At 40.6% G+C, this 24,436-nt stretch overlaps 1 long non-coding RNA gene across 1 annotated transcript in view; it reads right to left on the bottom strand.

The window, feature by feature from the left end:
• LOC310633955 overlaps positions 1 to 24,065 on the bottom strand; it is a 32,778-nt gene extending 8,713 nt beyond the window's left edge. Inside the window, exons 1-2 of the long non-coding RNA XR_014491124.1 lie at positions 24,013 to 24,065; positions 5,282 to 5,340 (exon numbers count right to left, since the gene is read on the bottom strand). This is a non-coding gene — a long non-coding RNA (uncharacterized lncRNA). The remainder of the gene's footprint in view (positions 1 to 5,281; positions 5,341 to 24,012) is intronic.
• Positions 24,066 to 24,436: the final 371 nt, after the last annotated feature.

The following is a 24,436-nucleotide window of genomic DNA, read 5'->3' as shown; positions in this document are numbered from 1 at the left end:
AAGATTTAGTTGCATAACTGCAGGAGATAATAATGTAATAAGGACTATGGGAATTGGAATTGCTAGAAGGACTAAATATTTGGGGATATATTTTTCACCCTTATAAAATAATTACGGTATGTAATATTTTATGTTGCTTTAGTTTTAAGATGATTATGAAAATTTAATTGGGAAGATTTGTAGTAGTGCTTACTGATATTCTGTAGGTTATGATTTGTTATTTGGATGGTATGTATAGTTACGGTGTGATAAGAAGGTGGATATTGTGTGTTAGGTATGTATTTTGTGATATGCTTAGGTGCAATTTTGGGAAAAATTATAGATGAAATTAACTTGTAATTTTTTTATGGGTAATAATGAAATAGGTAATAGAAAATATAAGAATGATGTGATTATATAAAAAATTTTAAGTTTGGAAGGTAATGTATGGTATTTTAAGTTGTATAATATATTAGGAGAAGGGAAGGTTGTATAAACCTGGTCTTAGTATGAATTTAAAGCCTAGTTGGATAGAAGAATAGTTTTATAAAATTGATATAAATTGTTTTATCTGTGATTGAAGCTAATTTGTAATATTTTTAGGGGTAATACTGGAATAGGTAATAGAAAATATAAGAACGATGTGATTATATAAAAAAATTTAAGTTTGGAAAGTAATCTATGGTATTTTAAGTTGTATAATATATTAGGATAATATGAATTTAAAGCCCAGTTGGAAAGAAGAATAGTGTTAGAAGATTGATATAAATTGTTTTATCTGTGATTGTTTTTATTGGGTATTAGATTGAAAAGTATTATTTTGTATTTGAATAATCATTGATATGATATATATATATATATGTTTGGAGTTTATCTATATGAGTTAAAGTGCGATAGTTTAAATAGTTTAGGATTGTTTGCGTAAATTAGATTATGATTGTTTGTATTTTTATACCCTGTATTTTGCTCTGGGAAGTGGGGGGGGAGGGGAAAGGGAGGGAGGGGTTGGGGAGGGGGAAGAGGGTGGGAGGGGAGGGGGTTGGGAGGTTTTTTTTTTGTTAAAGATAAAATGTATTGTAAAACTTTTTAATAAAAAAAAAGAATAGAAACGTCAGTTTAGTCTGTTCCTTCGGAGAAGAGAGGGTAGCAGAAGGCAGTGAGCAGAAGATACCTTATATAACAGGGATGGCGAACCTATGGCACGCGTGCCACAGGTGGCATGCGGAGCCATCCCTGTGGGCACGCACTCCATCACCCAAGAGGGAGGTGGGGCCAGGCTGCCCCACCCCCTCTCCACGTGCTCCTGCGCTCTTGCTCTCTTTCTCTCTGCACTGAGAGTCAGGGAGCAGCTGCAAGAGCTGGGTGGATCCGGGCTGGATGCTGGAGGCAGCTGCAGCATGAATCCAGGTAAGCCTCCGGAGCGATTTCGCCCCCCCCCCCCGATGGCTGATCAGGGTGGCAGAGGCCTTTTCAAAGCCTCTGGACCTTGCATCCATGGCCGCAGAGCAATTGTGCAGTGCGCCAGCAGCCCGATCCGGGCTCCAGAGGCCTGCAAAAGACCTCTGCACAATGATTTTGTGCCCTCCCCACTGCCGACCCAGGCCACTGAGGTGCCACAAAATGGCCCCACAGCCATGGATGCAAGCTCCAGAGGCTTCAAAAAGGCCTCTGCCACCTGGATCGGCCGGGGGGGCACAAAATCACTGTGCACCCTGAGATCCATGGGGCAGAGGCCTTTTCCAAGTAGTGGCAGGGTGATCCATGTGGGGGGTGGAAATGGTGGAAGCAGCAGGACAATCCATACAGGGGGGAACTGCGGCCTGGCAGCCGTTCTCCGGAGGGAGGCACGCGGCCACTGTGCACCCGAAACTGGCCCTCTTTGGCGATGCGCCAGGCAGCCATTCTCCTCCGAAGGGAGGTGAGTGTCCACTGTGCGCCCAAAACCAACTCTTCGGCAACGCACCTCCTCCTCTGGAGGAGAACAGCTGCCTGGCACATCACCGAAGAGAGCCAGTTTCGGTGCACAGCGGTCACTCGCCTCCCTCCGGAGGCACGTCGTGGCACAGAGCTGATTTCTGGTGTGTAGTGGCCGCTCGCCTCCCTCCAAATCAGCCGGGGGGGAGTGAAATCGCTCTGCAGCCCTAGATTTGGGCAGCAGAAGCATTTTTTAAGCCTCTGGAGCTTGCACCCATGGCCGTGGGGAGATTTTACAATGCTCCAGTGGCCTGATCCGAGCATTGGAGGCCTGCAAAATGCTTCTGCTTCCTAGATCTAGGGCTGCAGAGCAATTTCGCTTCCCCCCCCACACACAGCTGATTTGGGCAGCAGAAGCATTTTTCAGGCCTCTGACGCCTGGATTGGGCCGCTGGAGCATCATAAAATCTCCCCACAGCCATGGATGCGAGTTCCAGAAGCTTCAAAAACACTTCTGCCGAGATCGGGCGTGGGGGTGTGTGAGCGAAATTGCTCTGCAGCCATAGATCTGTGCAGCAGAAGCGGCAGAGAGAGAGATTGAGCCAGCAGGGAAGCAGAAGTGTGAGGAAAGGAAAGCATTACAAAGTAAGCAAAGTTACAAAAAGGGGAATCTCTCTCTCTCTGTGTCACACACACATACACACACACTTCCCTACCCCTTTAATATCATGTCTTCCCCCACCCTCTTTAATGTCTTCCCCCACCTTTAATATCATGTCTTCCTCCACCCCCTTTAATATGTCTTCCCCACCCCCTTTAATATCATGTCTTCCTCCACCCCCTTTAATATCATGTCTTCCCCCACCCCCTTTAATATCTCTTCTCCCACCCTGTTTAATATCATGTCTACCCCCACCCCCTTTAATATCAGTGAGGCTCCTCCAGTGGACCATGACCTGGTGCTCGCCCCGGTCCCATCCCCCCTCTGCCAGAGACCCTTAGATCCGCCCCAGTCCTGCCCAGCTCCAAACAAGTGCCCCTGATGCAAGTGATGTTGAGCTGGCCACGCCCACCCAGTAGGCCATGCCCATGCCAGCCATGCCCACCCAGTGGGCCACGCCCATCCGGCACCCAACGATAAATAAGTGGGGTTTGGGTTGCCAAAGACAAGAGCATCTACAGTAGACTCTTTATCTGTAGTATTGTCTGTTTTGAAAATGCTGGAATATCTTTAAGAAGTTGTAGGAACATGGGCCAATGCCTGCAATAAGCACAGGACTAATTTTCTGTTCTCTGTTATTTTCTTCTAGGAAACATTGGAGGAACACTATAACCACCCTCTTGCCCTTTTTCTTCTGATAAATTGTATGAATGCGATTGCTAACTTAAGGTGGGTTTTATCTTCAACAGTCCTTTTATAAAGAATATTAAAGTGATGTGGAATAAGATTAGAAATAGTTCTCTGTTCATTTGTTCATATGAGGATTTCTACTCGCTTTTCCATGATGAATACACGGGAAATTGCCCATCTTGCAAAAAGTGTATGAAAGAAAATATTAGAATATGATACTGCGTATCTGTATGTAAACAGAACAATGTTGATGTCAATACAGCTGCACCTTCACAAGAAGGAATGTGAACTGTCTAGGACAGGGGTCCCCAAACTTGGCAATGTTAAGACCTGTGGACTTCAACTCCCAGAATTCCCCAGCCAGCATGGCTGGCTGGGGAATTCTGGGAGTTGAAGTCCACAAGTCTTAAAGTTGCCAAGGTTGGGGACCCCTGGTCTAGGACCATGGTCTTATAGCAGGTTCATGAGCAGATAATTAGGCTTTTGGCAGCATCAGGAACACAAAGTCTCTCCTAATAGCAGGCTTTCTGTATATGTGTATAGTTACAAGCTCTGGTCAGCATCTTGTTAACTCGAAATCTCACACCTGCCAGCAAAATCCAGCCACCCATAACATCAGACGTGGAAACACGGTTGCTGAATATTGTTTTGAGACGCCTCATAGGAAATGGACCTGAACGGCAACTAGAGATCTGTGATAAGGTAAATTTCTATTGAATTTGAATATATTGGAACATTGGCACCTATCAGATCTGTGATACTTATCTGATTAAAAGTGTGAATTTATATTTAACATTGAACTAGGAGGGAATTTTGTATCTTTCAGGTAAAGGGAAGAAGCCAACATACCTACTCCATTATTGTTACCACACGGTTCTTAGAGTATAAGAACAGGATTTCATTTCATGAGGCAAAACAATATAGTTTTCTGTAGCATATTCCTGAGAACCCGTTTGGCATAGTGCTTTAAGATAACACTCTAGAAACCATGAGTTCTAATCCTGACTTAGGCATAAAGCCACCTGGACGACTTTGAGTCGGTCACTCTCATTCAGACACAGAAAGAAGGCAATGGCAAACAACTTGTCTAGGCAATCACCAGAAGTCAAGACTCACTCAAAAGAACAACCACTTGCATAATGCAGGCGCACTATTTCTAGAGAGCAAAACCTATAATTCAGCAATGATTTGCTCTGTTTTCTTGCAGACCCTCTATAGACAAGCTTCCCTGGCTTTTGCAGCAATGCTCAAGGGCTTGTTGGCTGAGGCACCAACAATAGAGCATCTCCATAACATCCTGGAGGTAAGTGTTTAAAAAAAGATGAGGGTGAATAATAGTCTGTAAATAGACAGGAGAAAGGTAGAACCAACCAGGTTCTTATCCTCACTTCAGGAACAGAACAGAAGAGAATAGAGAATTGGAAGGGACCTTGGAGTCTTCTAGTCCAGACATGTCAAACACAAGGCCCGGGGCCACATCCGGCCTGCAAAGTGGTTTCATGTGGCCCACGAAGCCATCCTGGAAACAGTGAGGGAACGTCCCCCACTGCCTTGGCCCTGGCTCAGAGACACTCCTTCTGCCAGAGACCCTCAGATCTGTCCCACTCCTGCCCGGGCCTTCATAGGCACCCTTGATGCGAACGATGTAGAGCTGGCCATGCCCACCCAGTAGGCCACGCCCACCCAGGCCATACCCACCCGGCCCCCTTAGGGCAACCGCAATGCTGATGCGGCCCTCAATGAAATTGAGTTTGACACCCCTGTTCTAGTCCAACCCCCTGCTCAGGCAGGAAATTTATGAGAGAGCAGGTTTGGCATGTGTCATTGAAACAATGATGGAGGGGTGCCTCTTTCTGAAATTTGTCTGATGGAGTTTCATGCGGCAGCTACCCTATAAAGACATTTATGTGATTAAATTATTCTAAAATAGGTTTTTCCCTTCTTCCACAGCATTTCACAAAGTACATAACATCCAGCAATCGTCTAGAAAAAGTCCAAGCTATCAAGGCCACCAATTATCTGTTTATGGAAGCTTACCATAACCTTGGTCTTCATTATGATGTAAGTATCCCATCTTTGTACATGCACCTGAGGATCTAGGATGGGAAACAGTTATAGAGATGAGTTACAAAACATCACTGCTTCCACTTAATCTATGAAATCTACAGCTATGGAGAGCCCTCCTAGAGATGGCTTTACAGGCTTTGCTCCTTGCCACTTGGAGAAGGGAAGTGAAATTAGCATTTCTTCAGTCAAACCTTAGTTAGCAGACCAAAACAGTAATAGAAACAGAAGATCAAATATTATTGGATAGAAGGTAAGAAGTTTTCAAAGGCTGGTTGAACAATTCTAATTCTTCAAAACTGTCTCTTCGTTCTTCCAGGCTTATGAAATGCGAGAATATTTGGGAAAAATCTGGCACTGCCCGAACAAAGAAAAACAATGAGAAATTTTCTTTCCTCCTTATCTATCTGTGCACGCTCTCCCTCTCCCTCTCCCTCTCCCTCCCTCCTTTCTCTCTCTCTCTCTCTCTCTCTCTCTCTCTCTCTCTCTCTCTCTCTCTCTCTCTCTCTCTCTCTTTCTCTCTCTCTCCCTCCCTCTTGTGTGTGTGTGTATGTGTGTGTGTACATGTGTGTGTGCTTTTTGCTTTCTCCTTTCTTAATTTCTTTGGTCCTAAATTCCAGCTTTCTCTTGGTTTTCCTATTCCAGAGGACTCACCTCTAATCCATTTTTCTTAGCTGAAATGGGATAATTATATCTTTTAATAGCCAAAGCCTCGGATTACAGTTTGATGCCTTGTTCTGTTGCCCACCAGGCTTTCTGTCTTAAGATTTTTTTAAAAAGCTTATCGATTCTAAATAAATTGTGTGTGTATGTGCATTAATTTAGGATATTTTTTATTTTTACTTTCTGTGAGTAATCACGATCACCATAGCAAGAATACCTACAATATACTTTCCAAATTCCATATGTCCCCACAGTCCTAAAAGTAGTTAGGAACTATTGCTACAATGCTCTACTGCCCCATCCACATTAGGGATCAGGGATGCCCATAGGAAGTGATAAAAAGGGTCAAAATGGCAGCTGTGCACATAAAAAGCCAGTAAAGCTTTGATTACACCGTCAAAGCTACCATATGGACTTTTTTGACCGCACCTTGTAGACATCTTGCAAGGGCTTCTTTGATAATATGAGCAGTATTTTTTCAATTGGAATTGCAGCTTAATGGGTAGATGACAATAACAAATAACTAATAGCAAAGCCTTTTTTCATGGCTGGTTTGGGTTTGGATTTGATATTCTCTGTTCTGATTTTTTCATATGGGGAGAGGTGGAAGAGAAAACTACATCATACTTATATGAAGATTGTTTTCCCCGTTCTGTCAACCTGAGATTACAATAGTGATCATTACATTAAAAAAAACTAATTTCTTTACTATTTTATAAAGAATCTTTATTACCTTCACAGTGACTTGATTTCCTGCTATTAAGAAGGTTCCCTAGAGAGGAATTTTCTAATGAAATGAATCTGATGAATGTATTTGGCTTCAAATTTACTCTACTTCTCTCTTGTTCATCTTTTGGTCAGTAGCTCACATTTTATCTTACCCATTTGAAAATATTTAGACCCAAAGATCCAAATCCAAATGTCCAAAGGTATAAATGTTCCAGAGTAATTCACTCCTGTAGAAGTTTGGGGTCAATTCCCCTGCAGGGCATGTTCTTTTGTTGATACACTGTGCTCTTCTTCCACCTTTCAATGGTATAGAGTCTCCTGCTCAAGGAAGGCATTGAACTAGAAGACCTCCAAGGTCCCTTCCAACTCTATTATTTTATGTTCTATGTTCCAAGTGAATTATTCTGAACAGAAATGTGGGTGTAGTTCTAACTAACTGTATTAGTATCACTTTCTGTTACAGCATGTACAATCTTATTGCATGAGATAACCCAGGAGTAAACACAGTAAACAGTAGTTTGTATTGTAGATAGTGGTTTATCTTACACTATCTACAATATCATACACCAGGAACAATATACATACATGTGCTATCACAGCAGGATCCAACAAACAGCAGTTACAGCAGAACAGAAGAGAGAGCACACATCTGCGGAGCCTTGCCTTTTATACAAAGCTCTTAAAGAGACACAGACCCTGCTTGCTCTTAAAGAGACATAGACCCTGCTGAGTCATTCCCATCATTACATCATATATTACATCAGCTGGTTAGCTATTAAATCATTACCTTGACACTTTCATTTCTTTATGGATTCAAAAGCATGCTGGGATAAGGATTAGGATAGATAAGTGTAGTGCTCTTAGGGTGAGTTTGGCTTAATGTTAAATATCACCAAGGTTAAATTTATTGTGAAAATTAGTACTATGGCACATATTTATGGCTAGTGCTGGGTTTAAGTTACAGTTGAGACTGATGTTACTAAGGGTTAAGTTGAGAGGGCTCAGATTTATGTCATCATGAGAACTAGCTCAGCACCCATGGGTGGCAATACAAATGCCTTTTTTACATGTAGATATAAACATCTGTAGCAATTGTAACATGAAGAAAGTAAAGGACATCAGAGGATAATATTAAATATAAATTTATTGAATAAAACTTTGTGGAAAGCAAAGTTTTGGGTTTTTTTATATATATTCCACTTTCACCATGATCTGACAATATTTTTCCTTAACCAGAATACCTCCATTATTTGTTACATTTTGAGATAAAAACAGTTTTGGTGTTGCTTGCGATGATAAATTTGTTACCCTTGACATCAATATAATTTGTTTCTTTTCATTGATAAGCAAAACTGTTTACATAGATGTAGAGACATGGCAAAAATAAGGCTTGTAAAATGGCTCAGGTCTGGCTTAGGCAAAAATAAGTTTCAGGGTCTTGTGAATCATTACTCCTGCTACGTGCAGATGGGATAATCCGTTGAAACACGTAGGCAAGGAGGCAAGAACGATGAGCTTCCATATAAGGCAATAATTAAAATGTAACCATTTAACTGCTTGTTGTTTGTATTGTAAACTTTGTAATTGCTTTTGTATATTGACTTGTTGACTTTGCAACCTATGTATCCAATTTGCTGACTTTGTAACCTATGTTAATTTGCTGACTTTGTAACCTATGTTTCCAATAAAAGAGAGCTTAGGACTTCGGTCTGGGCCCTCATCCCGAGAACACTCAGAGAGACGTGTCCTCATTTTTTGGCAAGTCATGAGGAGCCCGCCGGGTGCGAAAAACCTGCGCATAGATACTGTATGTATTTTTAAATGCTATTAATATCCTAGTAGGGAATAATGTGGAAAATCTTTTTGTACAAATTTAGAATTACAACTTCTATATGTTTCAATTCTAAAATGGTATCACACTAAGTTTCCATTAACTCCATTGTTTTCTTCTGCAGCACTATCAATTTCAGAGCATATTGTGATAGCATTGAATCAGAATTATAAAGAATATTCCAAATTATATAGTCAGTGAAGATTACTCCCATTTTGATGTACACAGAACCATCTCATTTGGATGCATATTTATGCTCAGGTGTTAACTCCACATGAACCCAGTAGTACTTACTAAGTAAGCATCCTTGGCTAATACCTTGAGAATAAATAATATTGAACTTTTTTTTCAGCATTCAGTTACAGGGTAGCACACTTTGTCATTAAGTTTCCCCAAATCCTCTTAAATAACATTCTTCAAATTCCTCTACTTTTAGCTGTGTTAGATTTTAATTCCCATTATTGTCAATCCCAAAGATCATGCTGGTTGGGAATTCCAGAAAATGAAGTCCAAAACATCTAAAGTACCAATTGAGGATGGCTGCCCTATCGCATGGATGAAAACTAATCTATTCCAGTTTTCCCTGTGTAATACAGAAATACAGTTCTGTAAGTTAAGTATGTCAAGATCTGACCTGGCTACAGAAGCTATTATTAATTCCCTAATCTATTGAACCTTAATTTAATTACACATAGACTATGCTACTACAAAAAAAATTTCCCAGTTGCTAGGAGACATGCTAGGGAAAAAGAAAATGGATTTTCTCAAGTTGAAACTGTAATACTATATTTCCACCATTAGATGGCAGAAGAGGCCTATTCTTTCTTAATCTCAAAGCCTCAGGAATACAATAACCATGGGTGTTGCAGCCTGAAAAGAAGCACTTTTTAATAAACCTTTAATAATTTGTTTCCTCTTTCCTAAAATGAACACCCAAAAGTTTAAATATAAAACAGCCAGATTCATTTTGGTCCCATTCCTAGAAATGCTTTGGTTTTATTTTTATGTTTATTCAGTCTATAAAGCTCTAAGTAAAACATTCTGTTATTCTAACTTAGGAATCACACTTGGGCAAAGTATTTCATTGATATATAGCACAATCTGATCCAGTTTTGTTTACTGATATGTTATTACATGTGTGCCTCATTTTTCATTTAGGATCTTAAGACAAAAAACTTGAAGATTTCATCCCATGTTAGTTTCATAATAACAACTCTATGAAGTTGTTGGGCTGTAAAATAATAAGCCTGTAAACTCTTTGTGTAAACATGACTATGTAATGATTGGAGATAGAGTTAGTAGTTGGGAATGGCTAACCTCAGTACCTTAAACATGGCACCGAGAGCTTAAATTGGCTCTCACTCCAATAAAGCCTTTCAATGACAGAACAAATGAAGGTCCAGAACAAAATGTAATATAAATTTCTGGACTAAGGTCACCATTAGAGCTCCTGATCTGACAGAAATAAGCTAACAAAAAAAAAAACCAGTTGGTTCACAATGCTGGCTGAGTTGCACACAAGGAAAACCATTTTTATAGTGGTTCTACAAATGCTTCATAGACTAGAGCACATTTACTTCTGAGTAAACACACATGCCTCAAAATGTTGTCGCATTGAATGAATCAAGTATTTAAACTTTCCCCTGCCTATTAAAGCTTTTTTTCAAGTTGTACAGATTCATTCTCCAAATGTTGAAGTTACAGACCTATTCCAAACTTTTGAACGTAGGGGCAATTACATGGTGATGGCTCCCATCTTGAGACTGTCCAGATATGCAACAACAGCATTTGCAATCTGCTTACTATGCAGATCAAACACACTGGTGATAAGGTTCCCCGGAGTCTACTGAACCTTGTGTGACATCTCTTCAGCTAAAGAAAAACTTATGAGTAACTATTAAAGAGACTTTCATTTTAAAGGCCTAATGATGGATGGATTTTGAGTCAACAGCTGCACTAACAGCTGTAAGTACTGGTAGGAGGCTGTCTTGCTATAAATATGTAAGTTATCTATCTAAAACTAAGAAACAAAGAAAACACTTTAATATACTGGTTCCACAGTAAGATGAGACATACATTTAGTTCTTTCATATCAGAACAGTGCATTCATCAAAACATTATTCAAGCATATTAAATGTCCCTACATAGCGTGTAAACTAAGACTTTGATGTCATACAGATAGCCAAAAAAATGAAATTTTATGCATTGTAAATAATTATTTGTAGCTATCCAAAAGATGTTAATCAGATAAACTCTTTCTAATGAAATATGCTCTTTTTAAAAAAATTTCTTTGAATCGGTCGGAAATTTTCTGGTACATTTCCAAGAAGGCTAATTAGATTTAGAGTAGATTTAGATTGCATTAAAGGCTCTCCTCAAATGTGCTGAGAAGAAAAAAACATTCAAATGTGTGCCTCATTTTTAGAATGATAAATTCCAGCTGTTATGGTTACATTTTTATATTATTTATCTATAGTATTACCTTTGTCTAAATCATATTTCCATGCCCATTGGCCTCTAGATTGGTGGAGTATATTTCTCATGACATATAATAATGTAATAAAACATACCCTATTTTCCCGCATATAAGACGACTTTTTAACCCATGAAAATCTTCTCAAAAGTTGGGGGGGGTCGTCTTATACGCCGGGTTGTCTTATACACCGGAAAATACTATTCACGTCTCTGATCTTTTCTGCTGAACGGCGGGATCGCTGGGTGAATGGAGGTAGGCGATGGCGACCCATGGTTAAGCAGCCAACAGCGAACGGGTGATGGAGGGCAAACTCTTGTCAGATCATGGGGCGGCTGCTGCAGCTGCCGCCATTGCTCTCTCTAGGACTGGCCATGCTGGCGCTTCCAATGCTAGCTGTCAGGTCCCCGACGAGAGGACGAGCAGGTGGTCCCCAGAGATGCGCCGCTCAACAGTAGGAAGGGAGCACCTTTGCTCCCGCCAAGGCACCGCCTGACCCGCGCCGACCAGAAGAATCGCTTGCCCGGTCATGGAGTGCGGAACTGAGAGCAGCAGCGCACCAAGCAAGAGAGCTCAGAGGAAAGAAGGCGAGGCGCCCATTTGGCGGGGAAGGAGCAAAGCTGGGCAAATCACAGAGCAGGCGGAGCAGGAAAATGTTACAGGGGAAAAGGGGGTGGGATTTAAAAGGTGAGGCAGGCGGGACGTGGAGACGTTCTGTTAGAAGTAATGAAGGAGCCTCCGGGCGCTTTCTGGATCGGATTGTGCGAACTGAGGGTGCCGCTACAGTCCTCGTGTTTCCCAGGGTTGCCTGTCATGCCAGAGGTATTCCCTGTAGCCCCAGATTCTTTAGTTCCCCACTTTCCTTAATTCGGGTGAATTTTGTACTCCATGGAGAAACATTAATATGCAAATGCCGTTTGTTTAACCGCGCAAAACTCGGGGGAAACCTTGGTATTTGGGAACGGAAAGGGTTAAGCCTTTTCATTTCTGTTTTATGCACGAGCTGGGAGGGTCACGAAGTTTACCTCTTTTATTTTAGCAACATCGTGGCACTTATTAAAAAAAGGGTACTAACACTAAACGAGTTGTTAATATGCAGATTGTGTGCCAGGAAGTGAAATATTGAGTTATTAGCCCAAACCCTATAATTTAACACAAAAAGTAGGGGGTCGTCTTATATGTTCGGTCGTCTTATACACCGGAAAATACGGTACATGGAAGATACTAGACTGAGAAAACCTGCTTTAAAGACTAGATCTGAAAATTTCTTGTTTGTAACATTTATTAAAATCTTTTGTAACGTTAAGCTCAATTCCTGGTGACTCTATGCACAAGTCCAATTAGATCCTTGCCAACAATATGGAAATATTTTTTCTGCTGCCTATTTCCATTTTTAAAAAAGTTCTCCATAAATCATATAGGAGAAGTAAAAATAGAAATCTTCTTAAATTCTACCCTAGATATTTGTCCGGATCAGTTTTCCTACATTTACTTTAAAATAAGGTTTCCTAACCTTGGCAAGTTTAAGATGTATAGACTTCAACCCCAGGAATTCTGCATGCCACACATGTTAAAGTTACCAAGATAGGGAAACATTACTTTAAAGTCAGACAAGAAACAATATACAATTAACTGTGTCTTGAAAATAGCATGTTAAGAGCTTCTTGTATCCCTCTGCTTCCATTTAGTGGTTGTATGGATTTCTGCAGCCCACATCTGGTAGGCCTAATCATAGTTAAGATGGCATTTTGCACAAAGTGCTAGCACTCAGCAATTATTTCCTGGCTAGTAGCCCTGCTCTCAGGTATTGGTGCAAACATATCTTGGGAATCTTAACACCAGAGTCCCCTCACCCGAAGGCTGCAAGCAGTGCTTTTTTTGTAAAAGAAAAAGGTGCCGGAACTCACACATGTCATACAACGTGCCTTGCCTACCCTACAAGGTTCCATCCAAAAAAGGTGCCGAAACTCCGTTCTGGGCGTTCTATGAGGAAAAAAAGCCCTGGCTGCAAGAATAAAAAAACCTCAACACAGTCATTTTTATCTTGGAGACCTTCCTGACTACACTTTAGAGTCCCTCTTTGAGGGAGATGTGTGGTTCAGAAATGTAATTGATAGAAAATACATACATACATACATACATACATACATACATACATACATACATACATACATATTAACCTGAAACTGATGGAGGCAGTTATGACTACTTTCTTATCTACTGCAGATATCTAGTTGGCTGGGCCTGAGGAATGAAGGATGAGAGCTGGAGTACCAGGAGGTCTTCCCAAGTGGAAGGATGGAGTTTCCCATTACTTTCCTCCTCTCTACCCTGATACGGAGTCATGCATGCGTGTGCAAACACACACAAAATGCAATTTACTTCCTTCCTTCCTTCCTTCCTTCCTTCCTTCCTTCCTTCCTTCCTTCCTTCCTTCCTTCTCCTCCATCTTCAAATTGTATAATTTTCAGGCAATTTTATAAATATTGCCCGGGACATCTGAATACCATTAGACCAGATTGAAAATTTGGGCATCTTTTGGGAGGGGGGGGGAGAAAGGGCAAGACAGAATCATATACAAAAGAGGTGTAGTTTCAACTACAAACTCCATATGCCACCATGCAGATTTTGCTGATTTTCCCCATAGATGGTCCTGGAAACTTTATCCCCTTCCAAATTGTTGCCTTGAAATGAAAGTTTCTCTTTCAAGGAAACAAATATAAATTATTTGTAATAAACAGATTCCTCAGTTCAGACCAAATTGTTATCTAATAAGCATCAATAAACAAGGGAGCCAGATGAAATCAGGAACAGAGCTTGCCCACCCCTGCTCTAATGTATGCAAAACAAACATAGCCATAGCATATCACCTAAAGGTGCACTGCACTCTCAATAATCAGATGACTATTAGATAGCAAAGGTTGCTCTAAAAGATTATTGGTTTAGGAGGTAAGAAAATTCTGAGACTGTTTGCAGTTAATTTGTGTAGGCTGCAACCTCAAATTTTGTGACAGCTGAAGCTGTACACTGAAGAAACCGGAGCAAAAATGAACTTGCTGGAAGTAGACACACAATTTATTTGTTGCAACAAACTATTATCATTCCAACTGAGCTGGATATGAAGTTGTATCATTAAAATCATTTCCTACCTCACCCATGGGCTGTTCAACCTTTCACAGCTAAATGATATACAATTAAAGAATGTATTGCCTGCAGTGCAGACACACCTTGGTTCAAAGATTAGTATGTCAACTTGGGCCCTCTACGCATATTTTGAAATTTACTACTCCTGTAAAATCACACACACACACACACACACACACACACACACACACACACATTTATATTTGGATAGACATTTACTCAGGAATAAGTCACAACCAGCCAGGCTTTTGAACAAAATGAACAAATGCACAGAAAATGGCACTACTTTGCTGACAGCAGAGGAAAGTGTTGGACTGATTAGCTCACCTCATGTATTCAGTATGCCTATAATATGAAAAGGGATGCAGTGGCTCACTGGGTTAGGATGCTGAGCTTGTCGATCAGAAGGTCGGCAATTTGGCTGGTCGAATCCCGAGTGCCGCATAACAGAGTGAGTGCCTGTTACTCGTCCCAGCTTCTGACAACCTAGCAGTTCGAAAGCACGTAAAAATGCAAGTAGAAAAATAGGGACCACTACGGTGGGAAGGTAACAGCGTTCCGTGCGCCTTTGGCGTCTAGTCATGCTGGCCACATGACCACGGAGACATCCTTGGACAAACGCTGGCTCTTCGGCTTTGAAACGGAGATGAGCACCGGCCCCTAGAGTTGGAAACGACTAGCACGCATGTGCGGGGGAACCTTTACCTTTACCTTTATAATATGAAAAGTCTGATTAATGTTCAGTTAATGAGTGGCTTACCTCCAGAAGTTATGGGTGCTCCAACACTGGATTTTTTTCAAAAGAGATTGGACAACCATTTGTCTGAAATGGCATACGATTTCCAGCTTGAACAGAGAGTTAGACAAAAGGACCTCCAAAGTCCCTTCCAACTCTTGTTATTCTATGTGAAACAGAATTCTTGCGTACCATGAGGATACAATTCTGTCAGTGCAACAGCTGTGAGTGGGTTATTATTCTGTATCCTACTTTTCTCTATATCTAGTTGTTTATATCAACCTATGAGCCACTCCTCAGAAAAACCAGAAAGGCTGGGTAAACATTTTATGGAGGCATCCCTGCATGTATTTTTTTTCTCTCACCCACGTTATTTTTTCCCCTTATTGCACTATTCTGTATGAGTTATGAAGTAAGATAGTGGCATTGCCCTTACTAATTGTAACCTTTCTGAACATCATCAGTTGATAAGATGTCTTCTGCCAAACACCCCATTGGTGTGAGTGGAGTATGATTTTGACATCTGACTACACCTGCATAGGACAGGCTTGCTACCTGTCATTTGATTACCTTTTCAAGCCCCATGGATAACTGATTGCTAGGTTAAGAAATGCTGCCTAGTAAGGCTCTCCCACTTTACTTCTGCAGCTTCCCTAACCTGATAACTAGAAGCGTTGAGAACTTGTTTTGAGGCCGCATTAATACCTTTTTGACAGAGCACTAAACCTACTGTCAAAACAACTCCATCCAGATCATCGGAACTGCCAGGTAAAGCAGGAGAACATCATTTCTTTGCCAGACAGCACCCACAAATCAGATGTTTGATGGGTTTGTTTAGACTAGAGCATTGATTTAGCACTCTTACACGCCCAAAACACACCAGATTGTTGATTTGGAATACTTGGATGTGGACAATAGGTGAGCCCAATTTGAAAGAGCAATTTTCTCTAGCTCTCCAAATCAGAAGAGTCATGGAGGGTATTGACAAGGGCTGGAAGGAAGAGGACTGTGCCTGCACCAACCTAAAGTAGCTGCTAAGTAATAATAAGATAATTAACAAGATAATTAGGTGCCATGGTTAAAGGCATCAGGCTAGAAATTGGGAAACCATATATTCTAGTCCTGCCTTTAGCATGAAGCCAGCTGGGTGAACTTGGCTCAGTCACTCTCTTTCAGCCCTAAGACAGAGGCACTGACAAACCACTCCTGGAAAATCATACAAAGGGATTTGTCTAGACACCCACCAGATGTCAGAAACTGACTCAAAGGCAACATTAATAGCAACTGAATTTGGACTGTACACATTTCTTCACTTTTATAATGTATTCACTTCTAATCCTCTTAAACACACTGAAGCCAAGAAGGTTAGAAGTGAAAACATCATGACAGTGAAGAAGATCTTAAAGTCCAAACTCAGCAGAGGGAAACACCACCAAGCCAATTAATACCTAGGCAAATGTAACACCTTTTCCATACGCAACTGGAATCGTGAACTGGACTCGAGCAGAACTAAAAGTCCTGGTAGGAAGACAAGAAAAATAATGACAATGAATCTTCCATGCTTCATCCATGCAGTGTTGTTGACGGACTCTACTTATCCAGGAGCATAGGTGGGTGTGGAATGCTGCAAGTAGACCAGACAGTTGAAGGAGAAGAAAAAAAGGCATTTGAAGAGTATCTAAAGCACAGTGAAGAAGACACACTGAAGCTAATATACCATGAAGATTCGTGAGTACTGGCAAACCAAACTGGCCTACAAGAAAGACCAAGTGAATAAAAAAGACATGGCAAGACAAACTACTACATGACCAACACACACACACACACACACACACACACTTCTAGCAGGCAAGACCTGGCAATGCTAAGAGCAGTAAAGTTGAGGGCAGAGCCAGAGGGATAATTCTGGATCTAACAAGCATATAGTTTGCATTAATGCTATAGATCAAATCACCAGAAGTTGAGCTCCACTTGAAGGAAATATTACCTTTTAAGAAGTATTTTCATTGCTCTATTTTTATTTAGGCTAGCGATATTATAATAAATATTATAATAAATGGGATTAAAATAAAAAATAAAATAAATATTACTTTCTGGACTTAACTGTGGATTCCTTCTCTAAAATTTATGATCAGCATGGCTGAATCTAACAGTTTATTGAGCTCCCATCAACAAAAAGTATGGCTTATAGAGCCATAAGGATCCCTGCCTGCTTTTCCTACAGTATGGGCTAGCTCAGACATGTCAAACACAAGGCCCGGGGGCCGGATGCGGCCCGCGAAGTGGTTTCATGCAGCCCACGAAGCCATCCTGGAAACAGTGAGGGAACGGCCCACACTGCCTTGGCCCTGGCCCAGAGACCCTCCTTCTGCCAGAGACCCTCAGATCTGTCCCACTCCTGCCCAGGCCCCCATAGGCACCCTTCATGCGAATGTAGTAGAGCTGGCCATGCCCACCCAGTAGGCCACGCCCACCCTGGCCATACCCACCCGGCCCCTTGAGGGCAACCACAATGCTGATGCAGCCCTCAATGAAATTGAGTTTGACACCCCTGGGCTAGCTGATGAACCTGATGGGCAGGAAATATTTTGCAGATGTCATCCTGCCATTAATAGGAGAAAATCAATCAATCCAGTCTCTGCCAACCAGTTGATCAAATCACAGCACTGGTTTTCCACAGCTAAAGAGAACTGGAATGAGATAAACAGTATATAAAGGGATATGAATAAAAGTGTGCATGGACAATGAACAACTTCATCCTTGCAATTGCACAGTGTTCAGAAGATTGCAGACCCATGCCACAAGGTGATATACAAGTAGTCCTTGACTTACAACAGTTCATTTAGTGACCGTTCAAAGTTACAATGGCACTGAAAAAAAGTGACACGACCATTTCTCACACTTATGATCACTGCAACTTTCCTCCGGTCACATGATCAAAATTTGGATGCTTGGCAACTGACTCATATTTATGACGGTTGCTGTGTCCCAGGGTCATGTGATCACCTTTTGTGACTTTCTGACAAGCAAAGTCAATGGGAAAGTCAGATTCACTTAACAACCATATTACTAACTTAACACCTGCAGTGATTTACTTAACAACTGTGGCAAGAAAGGTCGTAAAATGGGGGCAAAGTTCACTTAACAAATTTCTCACTTAGCAACAGAAATTTGGGCTCCATCGTGGTCGTAAGCCGAGGCCTACCCATACTACACATTAAATTAAAATTCAGCCAATACTAACAATTTCAACCTGCGGCCGGCGTCAACTTCCCTCCGCCCAGTACGCTCCCACAGAGAGGGCCTCCTCAGGGTGCCACCGGTCAAAGAATGCCGACTGGTGGCCCCCAGGGGGAGGGCGTTCTCTGTGGGCACACCGGATTTATGGAACCATCTTCCGGTTGAGCTCCGGACAGCACCTGATCTCCGCTCCTTCCGGCGCGATCTTAAAACCCACCTTTTTGAACAAGCCGGCCTGACCTGATGGGATGGGGTTGGGTTTTATAAATTGGCCTTAACTTTTAATCTGTACTAATTTATTACGGGCATCACTGTTTAATTACTTTTTAATAATTTTTAATTTTTGTATCTTGTTTTTATTATGTATTGCCCTGTTCACCACCATGAGTCCTTCGGGAGAAGGGCGGTATACAAATTAAATAAATAAATAAATAAATAAATAAATATTCATCACTGTATAACTTTTTCTTTTCTTTTTGACATAAAGGCTCATCCACAGAGCAGATGGGAGTCATACTAATGCAGTCACCAAATAATCCAATTCCTCTGCAGCTTTTAACCTCTAGGTCTTCTCATTTCAAATGCCTATCCTTAGAAAGTCTCTTTTTTTCCTTCATTTTTTTCCCTTCCCATAAAGTTAAAGACCATGTTTTGGGCAGCATAATACCTATAGAGGTTTTCCTTGAAGCTAAGAACAACTTTTTATATTACAGAGTACTGGATGCTTTAGTTATTTTAGCAATGCCTCATGGTTAAGGATGACATGGAGAGCTTGCTTGTTTGTTTTTCTAACAATTCTTTTTTTTCCCCCTCTTTTTTCTTTTTAATGCTGTGTGGAAGATTTCTACATCAAAAGCTGCCAAAATATTCTTTTTAAACATTAAGAATCAGAAGATCAGGTCTTGGATAGTAGAAGGACAATTTAAATTGACTCTCAGAGATTTCCATTAGGAAAAGATCGGTCTTGTTGCAATTAAGCTAATCGAATCAGAGAAACACAAGTAGACTCTTAGGTCATCTTGTCTACCCTGGGGGGTTTGTGCATCATGGTTTGTTTGTTTTTTTGCTTCCACTAACCTAATTTGGAGCATTCTGATCTGCTAATACTTTTTGTTCTTTGATTAATGTCCACTGGAGTGAATAATTTATGCTCTGGTGTGTGTGTGTGTGTGTATTTCAAACACGAGGCCTAAAAACCTTTTCCACTCACTAAATTGCAAACCAAGCAAAATTATCCGCAACCTTTGTAACCTCCCGGATTCCCTCCCTCCCTCCCCAGTATTGCTCAGCTAGGAACCTGAAGGCAGCTCCCTCTCGGGGAAAACAAAGTGGTTATTAGGGACCAGACGACAGCCTTGAATTGACTGTGTTACAGCATCAGTTGTTTAATATTGCAGGGTATCTTCTAGCATATATTTTTGTCCTTGCGCAGGTTATAATCATGTTAGCAAAGGCAACTCTGGGCCGCTGAGACACTCCCTTTCCTGCCTCTAATCTGTACCCAATGACATCTGGTGAAATCCACAGAGGCCGAGCTAACAATCTCATTTCCGTGCATACCATGACAAGGAGAAGGGATTATGCTGGCATTCCCTCAGAGGTGTGGACCTGCTGCTTTAATTGTTAACCCCCCACTGTAGACTCTGCATCAGCTAAGGAAGAGAGGAATTCAGTTATCTGGGTGCTGGTGCACCAGGCAATGTTCAGGTTGCCAACTGTCCAAATCAACTTCTATGCCTTTTACAGTACTTTGATCCAAAAGAAACTAGAGAAAAATCAGATGGAGTCTGGTATCGCCTTTTCTGACTAACACATTTTATTAAAAGGCATAATCTTTTGCAAATAAACATTCCCAAAACTCTGTAGATGATACTTTCATAGCAGTAGAGGGGGGGGGGAAAAGTATCTTCTGCTAATGGAGAATCCAGATAACATGTGTGGCTGATATGTGGTTGGCTTCTTTGTGTTTCAGAGTATAATGTCATATGAACCAAGCGAACTAGTTATTTCAATAAACCATAGTTAAAGTGTCATGTAAACACAGCTATTCCCACCCACCTGCTGTTAGATTTTTTTTTTTTAAAAAATGGTAATTTTAGGCACAATTGGCTATAAAATACAATTAGTAGAATAGCAGTTTTTTCTAGCCAGGTGATCTCTGAATATGTTGGTCTACAATTCCCATTAGGTATATTTTCCCATTGTGTGTGTACATAAATATACTATATTAAAAAGTTCCCTTTTTATGACCCTGTAATCCCTTAATTCAGAGTAGAGTTGGGGCAACTGGGTAGAGCTGAGCATTTACAGACTGGATGCCCTTCCTGACGTCATGCAGAGTTCACAGCATTTTTTCTTTGCTCCTTAGGACAGAAAAATCGGCCACTACCTAGGACTGTACTCTCAACCTACCAAGCAGGAAGTGAGCATCTTTACCACTACGCCACCACACCGCTATAAATATACTATATATCTACAGTATATAACATATGTGTGTGTATATACACAGACAAATACACAGACACACAACTTGATGGCACTATATATGCCACTGAGAGATATGAGTGACTTCTAGTCTAAAAGTGTGCAATACAACAATGAAATAATCAATTGCTATTTTTATATAAATGACTAAGGGTTAAAATTATGGACCAAGTACTACATATTTCAATTGATATAATTCCAAATCAATAGAGAGATTCACGTGACTGTGTCTTACCTATAGCAAAATAAATAAATTGCAGAGAATCTTTGTGAAATTGCTCAAATTAAATGAACAAACATCAGAAGACTAAGAAGCAAGCACTGACCTCTATATTGCTTTTGACTGAGGAGAGGCTTCCTGCTATTTCCTTTGAAGATAAAACACTTCTGCAACTTAGCCTGCTGAGGAAATCAACAGCTATGTGTCAAGTGCTTTTTTTTTTAACTTCAAGATTCCATATTGTGTAAACCCCATCCCAATTAAGGGGAAAAGATTTTAAAAGATAGGCCAGGCTTCATGTTCCTCATTTGAATGCAAGTTTTGAAGTTCCCTTTAGAGGTTTCAAAAGCCAGGATCTGAAAGCAAAAAAAAGGGCTATTCTTCCCTGTGTAGGTTGTACTGCAATCATATCCTTTATCCCTGAATACATGACACCTTCTATTAGCAAATGCATTAACCTAAAAAAATGCCATCCCAGGGTGATTCTGAACTGCAGAAATGGGAGTGCAACTAGCCTTAGCTAATCTCAAAAAATATAAACTGGGTTGGAATTTATTAGTACTTTATGAGGAAGCATCAGGAAATGCCAAGCTAGACTGGAAATTTTTTAAAAAAAAATCCTAGAAGACAATAATGGTAAATCACTTTTTGTATTTTTAACATTTACAGTATGTGACTGGCTGCTAAAATATTAAATAGAACAAATAGGTCTTCCTCTTTTTTGTGGATTTTCTGTTTGCACTCTCTCTTGCTCTCTCTCCCCCTCCCTTCTTCCCTCCCTCCCTCCCTCCATTGTGTGTGTGTGTGTGTGTGTGTGTGTGTGTGTGTGTGTGCCCGCGCGTGTGTGTGCATACTATAAATGGGGATCAACTGAATTTCTTCATGCTCCTGCAATCTTCTCTTTACATATTTTTTCCAAAGTTGCTTCCCTCAAAATGAAACAAATTCTCTTTCCCACCCCAGGAGTTGTACCAGAGGAAAGATCTGTTACCAGGTCACCAGGCAAAACCAAGAAAGCCTTTTTGTTTAGAATGGATTTGAGGGTCCAAGCCATTGTCTTTTGATATAGAAGTGACTTGTTTCTGAGAGAGAAGCAATCCAAGCTGTATATTAACTAGGGATATGGAACAGTGAGAAATCTCTTTGGCCTAATAAGCAACCAAACATTTGAACTAACTGGCAGGTGTCCAGTCTTGTGCACATAGTGGTGACCAGGGCTTTTTTTCTCATAGAACGCTCAGAACGGAGTTCCGGCACCTTTTTTGGATAGAACCTTGTAGGGTAGGCAAGGCGGGTTGTATGACATGTGTGAGTTCCGGCACCTTTTTCTTTTACAAAAAAAGCACTGGTGGTGACATAAATGAAGGTGCACTATCATGATTGGACTGCAATATATCCATAGAGCAACGAAATTAACTTCCCATCCTCAGTTTTTACTCTCCATCATTTCCTAGTTAAATATGCTGGCAGACTTTCCAGGCCTGGTTGAAGTCAAATGGTGTGGAAGTTGGAGGATCATATTTTCACCTTGTGAGATAAGCCAGTAAACATAGGATTTCAAGATTACAATTGGGATGCTGCTCCCATTTTTCTGATCCTACAGTGATAAAGGGGAGAGGTTTTACGATGGAAATGCTAAGCAATCCATTCAACTGCCCTACTGCACAAACCACATTAACAAGTGTTTCCAAGCAATCTCAGTGGGCAAGAGAACAGGTTCCTTTAAAGATGCAAAGAAATTCACATTGATAAGAGAATAGAGGCACAAAACAGTGAGGCATGAGATAGCGTAAGAAATCATGTACCCTTCCCCCCTCAAAAAAAATGTTGTAACTAAATGTATAAACCAAAGCAAGGTAAACCTATTCAGGGTTTTTGATATTTATCTTCTTATCCAGTAACTTCTGATACAAGATACAAGCCAGGAATATCAGGAATAGGCAAGAACTAGGGGGAAAAAACAACCAACCACTAAGGCCCTCTGGCTAGGTTTTCTGCTGTTCAAAAGGGATGACTTTAATTGATAGGTGTCTGTTTCCTTTAGGCAATGAAATAATTATTGTCTATTTTTTTTTTCTTAGGTGGGTGTGAATGAGCCAGGAAATGGCAACCTTCTGCCAGTCCACTTTGTGTATTTGTTGCAAAGGAATGTTGGCAGAAAGTGACCAGAGAGAGCCAGGCAATGGAATAGCTTTCCCAGAAAATTCAGAAGAGGTTTTAAGCATGGCTGGCCAGCTAGGGTTCAGTTTCTTCACAGAAAGGTTAAGTTAAAACAAAATATATTAGAGAATACCCACCAAGGGGTTGATAGATAGAAGAAGCTGTCTCTTCACTCTTGCTGTAAATAACCTGATATTCAGCCAGATTTGTAGACTTTTTTTTTTAAAAAAAAAGCAATAATATCTGTGTATATGAACATGATTATGATTGCCAAATTATATGGAAGTTAGGGAAGTTAATACTGTGGGGATGGGATACAAAAGATATTTGTTGAATAAAACAAAGTGATATGATGTCAAGAAAAAAATGGGTAATGAATGTGTATTGAATAGAAAAAGTAACCAGTGCAAAATAAGCACTTTAGGATAGTTGGTCATACAAAGAGAATGACTGAGGAAAGCAAGTATATGAAAAAAAATAAGAAAGGAAAATCTGGGAATATTGTGTTTAGATGGAGTTATGTGATCTTCAGAAAGGAAAGCTGAGGAGTTCATGAAAGAGCATAAAAAGTCAAGGATGACTTGCAATGACTGGAAAATATGGAGAGGCATACCGAATGGTTTGGGGTAAACCAGCTTTAGCTATATTTCTTACTCTTCTATATCTCACGCCATAATTAATTTGGCTGCCAAGTTGGGATTTCCCCTTTGTCCCACTTTTGTTTACAGAAGCCAAATAGGTTTGTCATTATTCTTTGCAATGCTCCCTGACAAATCTATGAATAGTCCCTAAGCTTAGGAGTAATTAGACTACATGGATGGTACATAAATCTCTTTCTTGAAATCCAAGGCACACAGTGGTTCTGTCCAGCAAGTGGCAGGGTTGCAAGCCATCTATCCGTTTGTTGTCTGTAAAGCTGCAGCTAGAAGAAAGTAACACACCGGTCTTAATTCAAATCACATTTGCATTCACAATACTCAGCATTAAGAAGCACAAAACATGTTTATGAATAAATAATATTTACCTTCCATCATTTCATGTACATAAGCCCATTATGTAATTCTGCCTCTTCACTTCCAGTATCGGCAGCTGCTTCACTTTGCATAAAGGTATTTATGGATTTGCTGTTGGTTTCATTTCCTCAATTATATATACTATTATAATATATTTAAATATACTGATATATTACTTACATGTAAGCTCTTTGTGAGATATATCTTGGTTTTTTGAGACTAGTACTTTACACTCATTTCCAAAAATATGTTCTCAGGTGCAAACCTAGCACCTATCTCCAACTCTTTAAAGCTTCTATGTCATTTCCAAGGCTGACACATTAGCTGCAGGGGCATCTGCATAATCCTGAGAAAAGCTGGCATCTTTAAAGATTTGCGGACAGGTATTATATATGTAAGGGACGCGGTGGCTCAGTGGGTTAGGACGCTGAGCTT

The sequence above is a fragment of the Vipera ursinii genome (genome assembly GCF_947247035.1).
Source record: "Vipera ursinii genome assembly, chromosome: 2".
NCBI classification, from domain to species: Eukaryota; Metazoa; Chordata; class Lepidosauria; order Squamata; family Viperidae; genus Vipera; species Vipera ursinii.
This window is presented reverse-complemented; position numbering and strand designations above follow the sequence as displayed.